Here is a 6,949-nt window from a genome sequence, read left to right as displayed (position 1 = left end):
GCCCAGTCTGGAGGGAGTATCCTACAGATTCTAGTAGATAGCCCAGTCTGGAGGGAATATCCCACAGATTCCAATAGATAGCCCAGTCTGGAGGGAGTATCCTACAGATTCTAGTAGATAGCCCAGTCTGGAGGGAGTTTCCCACAGATTCTAGTAGATAGCCGAGTCTGGAGGGAATATCCCACAGATTCCAATAGATAGCCCAGTCTGGAGGGAGTATCCTACAGATTCTAGTAGATAGCCGAGTCTGGAGGGAGTATCCTACAGATTCTAGTAGATAGCCCAGTCTGGAGGGAGTATCCTACAGATTCTAGTAGATAGCCCAGTCTGGAGGGAATATCCCACAGATTCCAATAGATAGCCCAGTCTGGAGGGAGTATCCCACAGATTCTAGTAAATAGCCCAGTCTGGAGGGAGTATCCTACAGATTCTAGTAGATAACCCAGTCTGGAGGGAATATCCCACAGATTCCAATAGATAGCCCAGTCTGGAGGGAGTATCCCACAGATTCTAGTAAATAGCCCAGTCTGGAGGGAGTATCCCACAGATTCTAGTAAATAGCCCAGTCTGGAGGGAGTTTCCCACAGATTCTAGTAGATAGCCCAGTCTGGAGGGAGTATCCTACAGATTCTAGTAGATAGCCCAGTCTGGAGGGAGTATCCTACAGATTCTAGTAGATAGCCCAGTCTGGAGGGAGTATCCCACAGATTCTAGTAAATAGCCCAGTCTGGAGGGAGTATCCCACAGATTCTAGTAGATAGCCCAGTCTGGAGGGAGTATCCCACAGATTCTAGTAGATAGCCCAGTCTGGAGGGAGTATCCTACAGATTCTAGTAGATAGCTCAGTCTGGAGGGAGTATCCCACAGATTCTAGTAGATAGCCCAGTCTGGAGGGAGTATCCCACAGATTCTAGTAGATAGCCCAGTCTGGAGGGAGTATCCTACAGATTCTAGTAGATAGCCCAGTCTGGAGGGAGTATCCCACAGATTCTAGTGGATAGCCCAGTCTGGAGGGAGTATCCTACAGATTCTAGTAGATAGCCCAGTCTGGAGGGAGTATCCCACAGATTCTAGTGGATAGCCCAGTATGGAGTATCCTACAGATTCCAGTTGGTAGCCCAATCCCGAGGAATGTCCCACAGATTTCAGTAAGTAGCCCAGACCCGAGGGAGTATCCCATAGATTCCAGTAGCTAGCCCAGTCCCGAGGGAGTATCCTACAGATTCCAGTAAGTAGCCCAGTCTATAAGAACATAAGAAATAGGAGCAGGAGTAGTCCATGCGACCTGTTGAACCTGCTCCGACATACAATACGATCATGGCTGATCTAGGGCTTCAACTCCACTTTCCCACTCATTCCCCATGTCATTTGATTCTATGAGAGACCAAAAATCTGTCTCTCCCAGTCTTAAATATATTCAACGATGGAGCATCCACAACCCTCTGGGGTAGAGAATTCCAAAGATTCACAACACTTTCAGTGAAGCAATTTCTCCTCATCTCTGACTTAAATCAACCTCCCCTTATCCTGAGACTGTGCCCCGTGTTCTAGATTCCACAGCCTGTGCCTAACCTGTCCAGCCCCTTCAGAATCTTGTAAATTTCAAGAGATCACGTCTCATTCTTCTAAACTCCAGAGAATATAGGACCAATTTATTCAGCCTCTCATCATAGGACAACCCCCTCATCCCAGGGACCAATCTACTGAACCTTCGCTATACCACCTGCAATGCAAGTATATCCTTCCTTAAATATGGAGACCAAAAACTGTACACGGTACTCCAAAGCCCTGTTGAATTGTAGCAAGATTCCTTTATTCTTGTACTCCAATCCCCTTGTAATAAAGGCCGACATGCTATTTGCCTTCGCAATTGTACCTGTTCCTGCTTGCTAACTTTCTGTGTTCCTTTACAAGCACACCCAAGCCTCTCTGAAAATCAAATTTACAAGTTTTATGCCTTTGAAAAATATTCTGCTTTTCTATTCTTGTGACCCACATTATGCTCCATCTGCCACTTTGTTGCCCACTCACTTAACCTGTCTTTATCTCTTTGTGGCCTCTCTTTGTCCTCCTTACAGCTTGCCTTTCCACCTACCTTTGTATCATCAGCAAACTTAGATACATTTCTCTCTGTCTCTTCATTTAAATCAGTAATATAGATTGTAAATAGCTGAGGCTCCAGCATTGATCCTTGCAACACTCCACTAGTCACAGCCTGCCAACTTGAAAATGCCCCATTTATGCCTACTCTGTGCTTCCTGTCCAATAACCAATCTTCTATCCATGTTAATATATTACCATGACCCCTTATCTGTCTATTAACCTTTTGTGTGGCACTTTATCAAATGCCTTTGGAAATCCAGGTACACTACATCTACTGCTTCCCCTTTATCTACCCTACTAGTTACATCCTCAAAAAACGGCAATAAATTTGACAAACATGATTCGTCTTTTGGTGGAGATGGTGCCGTAGTGGTAATGGCACTGAACTAGTAATCCAGAGGTCCAGGCTAATGCCCCAGGCACATGGGTTCAAATCCCACCGCAACAGCTGGTGGAATTAAAATTCAATTAATTAAAAAAATGTGCATCTGAAAGCTAGTCTCAGTAACGATGCAATAAAACTACCATCGATTGTCGTAAAAACCCATCTGGTTCACTAATGTCCTTCAGGGAAGGAAATCTGTCATCCTTACCTGGTCTGGCCGACATGTGACTCCAAACTCACAGCAATGTGGTTGACTGTTAACTGCCCTCTGAATGAGCAACAAATGCTGGCCTTGCCAGTGATGCCAACATCCCATGAAAGAATAAAAAGAAATGTTTATTTTGCCTGATTTTCTAAGTGCATGTTAAGACTTCTTTAGTAATAGATTCCAGCACTTTCCCAACAACTGATGTCAGGCTAACTGGCCTGTAGTTCCCTGTTTTCTCTTTCTCTCCTTTCGTCAATAGTGGTGTTATCGTTGCTAACTTCCAATCTCCTGGGACCGTTCTAGAATCTAGGGAATTTTGGAAAATCATAGCCAGTGTATCCACTATCTCTGCAGCTATCTCCGGAGGGAATGTCCCACAGATTCCAGCAGGTAGCTTTGCCCAGGCTAAGTATCTCAAAAATACTCATAGGTGGTGGTATCCAGAGTAAGTATCCCACTGAGTTCAGATGGAAGGTCACAGTCCTGAAAGGTCTGTTTGTCTCTCCACAGAAGCTGCCAGACCCACTGAGTATTTCCAGCATTTACTGTTTTTGTTTCAGATTTCTAGCATCTGCAGTAATTTACTTTTGACTTCACTCATTCCTGTGGGTGGCAGTGTCCAGGGTGCGTATCCCCCGCAAGCCGGCAGGTGGCGATGTCCCCGCGGCGGCGCACTGTGCCGGCGGCCGGCAGGTTGCGGTGTCCTCGCGGCGGCCGGCAGGTTGCGGTGTCCCCGCGGCGGCGCACTGTGCCGGCAGCCGGCAAGTTGCGGTGTCCCCGCGGCGGCGCACTGTGCCGGCGGCCGGCAGGTTGCGGTGTCCCGGCGGCGGCGCACTGTGCCGGCGGCCGGCAAGTTGCGGTGTCCCCGCGGCGGCGCACTGTGCCGGCGGCCGGCAGGTTGCGGTGTCCCCGCGGCGGCGCACTGTGCCGGCGGCCGGCTGGTGGCGCAGTTGCAGCTCTGCTCGGTGCCCGGACTGTTTGTCGGCGCTCCCTGTTGCCTGTGTCGCGCGCTGGAGCAGCGCTCTCTCTGATTTCAGTCGATGCGAACGGGGTATTCTCTTACGATTTAATTCGGTTTGGGGAAGGTTTATGGTGACAGAGTCGCGACTGCCTGAGGTAAGAGATGGCTGGGGCCGGGTACTGGAGGGTCGGGGAGTAGGTGGAGGGAGGCCCAGTGCGGCCTGAGGCCTGGCCGGAGACAAAGGGAACAAAGAGACGGCGGCGGGACCGGGACCTTGGGCCCGGGCGGCGGGGATTCCGCGCCGTGCCCGGAATCTGGTCAGTAATTCACCGTAGGGCCCGGGAGGAAAATCGGGCCTCGGGGTCTGACCCCATTCCCTGGCCAGGCATCTGACATTCCCCCCGCCCCGGTCTAACTATCACTCCTCACCCCCCCACCCCCCATTCTATCCCTCTCAACTAACCCTAACCCCCCCTCACCCCTGCCCTCCCCGACTACCTTCTCCTCGATTGCCCAGGCCCTTCCCCCCCCCCCGTTCCCTTCCCTTCCCCCCCCGCCCCCGTTCCCTTCCCCCCCCCCCCCGCCCCCGTTCCCTTCCCCCCTCCCCCGTTCCCTTCCCCCCCCCCCGTTCCCTTCCCTTCCCCCCCCCCCGTTCCCTTCCCTTCCCCCCCCCCCGTTCCCTTCCCCCCCCCCCCGTTCCCTTCCCTTCCCCCCCCCCCGTTCCCTTCCCTTCCCCCCCCCGTTCCCTTCCCTTCCCCCCCCCCCGTTCCCTTCCCTTCCCCCCCCCCCGTTCCCTTCCCTTCCCCCCCCCCCGTTCCCTTCCCTTCCCCCCCCCCGTTCCCTTCCCTTCCCCCCCCCCGTTCCCTTCCCTTCCCCCCCCCCGTTCCCTTCCCTTCCCCCCCCCCGTTCCCTTCCCTTCCCCCCCCCGTTCCGTTCCCTTCCCTTCCCCCCCCCGTTCCCTTCCTTCCCCCCCCCCGTTCCCTTCCCTTCCCCCCCCCCGTTCCCTTCCCTTCCCCCCCCCCCGTTCCCTTCCCTTCCCCCCCCCCGTTCCCTTCCCTTCCCCCCCCCCCCGTTCCCTTCCCTTCCCCCCCCCCGTTCCCTTCCCTTCCCCCCCCCCCGTTCCCTTCCCTTTCCCCCCCCCCCGTTCCCTTCCCTTCCCCCCCCCCCGTTCCCTTCCCTTCCCCCCCCCCCGTTCCCTTCCTTCCCCCCCCCCCGTTCCCTTCCCTTCCCCCCCCCCGTTCCCTTCCCTTCCCCCCCCCCCCGTTCCCTTCCCTTCCCCCCCCCCCCGTTCCCTTCCCTTCCCCCCCCCCCGTTCCCTTCCCTTCCCCCCCCCCCGTTCCCTTCCCTTCCCCCCCCCCGTTCCCTTCCCTTCCCCCCCCGTTCCCTTCCCTTCCCTTCCCCCCCCGTTCCCTTCCCTTCCCTTCCCCCCCCCCGTTCCCTTCCCTTCCCTTCCCCTCCCCCTCCGTTCCCTTCCCTTCCCCCCCCCCGTTCCCTTCCCTTCCCCCCCCCCGTTCCCTTCCCTTCCCCCCCCCGTTCCCTTCCCTTCCCCCCCCCGTTCCCTTCCCTTCCCCCCCCCGTTCCCTTCCCTTCCCCCCCCCCGTTCCCTTCCCTTCCCCCCCCCGTTCCCTTCCTTCCCCCCCCGTTCCCTTCCCTTCCCCCCCCCGTTCCCTTCCCTTCCCCCCCCCCGTTCCCTTCCCTTCCCCCCCCCCGTTCCCTTCCCTTCCCCCCCCCGTTCCCTTCCCTTCCCCCCCCCCGTTCCCTTCCCTTCCCCCCCCCCGTTCCCTTCCCTTCCCCCCCCCCCGTTCCCTTCCCTTCCCCCCCCCCCGTTCCCTTCCCTTCCCCCCCCCCCCGTTCCCTTCCCTTCCCCCCCCCCGTTCCCTTCCCTTCCCTTCCCCCCCCCGTTCCCTTCCCTTCCCTTCCCCCCCCCGTTCCCTTCCCTTCCCCCCCCCCCGTTCCCTTCCCTTCCCCCCCCCCGTTCCCTTCCCTTCCCCCCCCCCCGTTCCCTTCCCTTCCCCCCCCCCCGTTCCCTTCCCTTCCCTTCCCCCCCCCGTTCCCTTCCCTTCCCCCCCCCCCGTTCCCTTCCCTTCCCCCCCCCCGTTCCTTCCCTTCCCCCCCCCCGTTCCCTTCCCTTCCCCCCCCCCCCGTTCCCTTCCCTTCCCCCCCCCCCTTTCCCCCCCCCTTTCCCCCCCCCCTTCCCCCCCCCCCTTCCCCCCCCCCTTCCCCCCCCCGTTCCCTTCCCCCCCCCCTTCCCCCCCCCGTTCCCTTCCCTTCCCCCCCCTTCCCCCCCCCCGTTCCCTTCCCTTCCCTCCCCCCGTTCCCTTCCCTCCCCCCCCCCGTTCCCTTCCCTCCCCCCCCCGTTCCCTTCCCTCCCCACCCCCCCCCCCGTTCCCTTCCCTCCCCCCCCCCCGTTCCCTTCCCTCCCCCCCCCCCGTTCCCTTCCCTTCCCCCCCCCCCGTTCCCTTCCCTTCCCCCCCCCCGTTCCCTTCCCTTCCCCCCCCCCGTTCCCTTCCCTTCCCCCCCCCCCGTTCCCTTCCCTTCCCCCCCCCCCGTTCCCTTCCCTTCCCCCCCCCCCCGTTCCCTTCCCTTCCCCCCCCCCGTTCCCTTCCCTTCCCCCCCCCCGTTCCCTTCCCTTCCCCCCCCCCCGTTCCCTTCCCTTCCCCCCCCCCCGTTCCCTTCCCTTCCCCCCCCCCCGTTCCCTTCCCTTCCCCCCCCCCCGTTCCCTTCCCTTCCCCCCCCCCGTTCCCTTCCCTTCCCCCCCCCGTTCCCTTCCCTTCCCCCCCCCGTTCCCTTCCCTTCCCCCCCCCCGTTCCCTTCCCTTCCCCCCCCGTTCCCTTCCCTTCCCCCCCCCGTTCCCTTCCCTTCCCCCCCCCGTTCCCTTCCCTTCCCCCCCCGTTCCCTTCCCTTCCCTTCCCCCCCCGTTCCCTTCCCTTCCCTTCCCCCCCCCCGTTCCCTTCCCTTCCCCCCCCCGTTCCCTTCCCTTCCCCCCCCCCGTTCCCTTCCCTTCCCCCCCCCCGTTCCCTTCCCTTCCCCCCCCCCGTTCCCTTCCCTTCCCTTCCCCCGTTCCCTTCCCTTCCCTTCCCCTTCCCTTCCCCCCCCCCCCCCCCGTTCCCTTCCCTTCCCTTCCCCTTCCCTTCCCCCCCCCCCCGTTCCCTTCCCTTCCCCCCCCCCCCCCGTTCCCTTCCCTTCCCCCCCCCCCCGTTCCCTTCCCTTCCCCCCCCCCCCGTTCCCTTCCCTTCCCCCCCCCCCCGTTCCCTTCCCTTCCCCCCCCCCCGTTCCCTTCCCTTCCCCCCCA

General features: G+C 59.6%; 1 protein-coding gene across 2 annotated transcripts in view; it reads left to right on the top strand.

Moving 5' to 3' along the window:
* Positions 1-3,633: 3,633 nt before the first annotated feature.
* Positions 3,634-6,949, top strand: part of rad54l2 (RAD54 like 2) — a 149,091-nt gene continuing 145,775 nt past the window's right edge. For both annotated transcript variants that reach the window (XM_068051409.1, XM_068051407.1), the window contains exon 1: positions 3,634-3,812. The gene's annotated coding sequence lies outside the window, so the exon portion shown is untranslated. The remainder of the gene's footprint in view (positions 3,813-6,949) is intronic.

The sequence above is a fragment of the Heterodontus francisci genome, chromosome 19, assembly GCF_036365525.1.
Source record: "Heterodontus francisci isolate sHetFra1 chromosome 19, sHetFra1.hap1, whole genome shotgun sequence".
In the NCBI taxonomy this organism is placed as follows: Eukaryota; Metazoa; Chordata; class Chondrichthyes; order Heterodontiformes; family Heterodontidae; genus Heterodontus; species Heterodontus francisci.
Note: the sequence above shows the minus strand (reverse complement) of the source record. Positions and strands in the feature narration are given on the sequence as shown.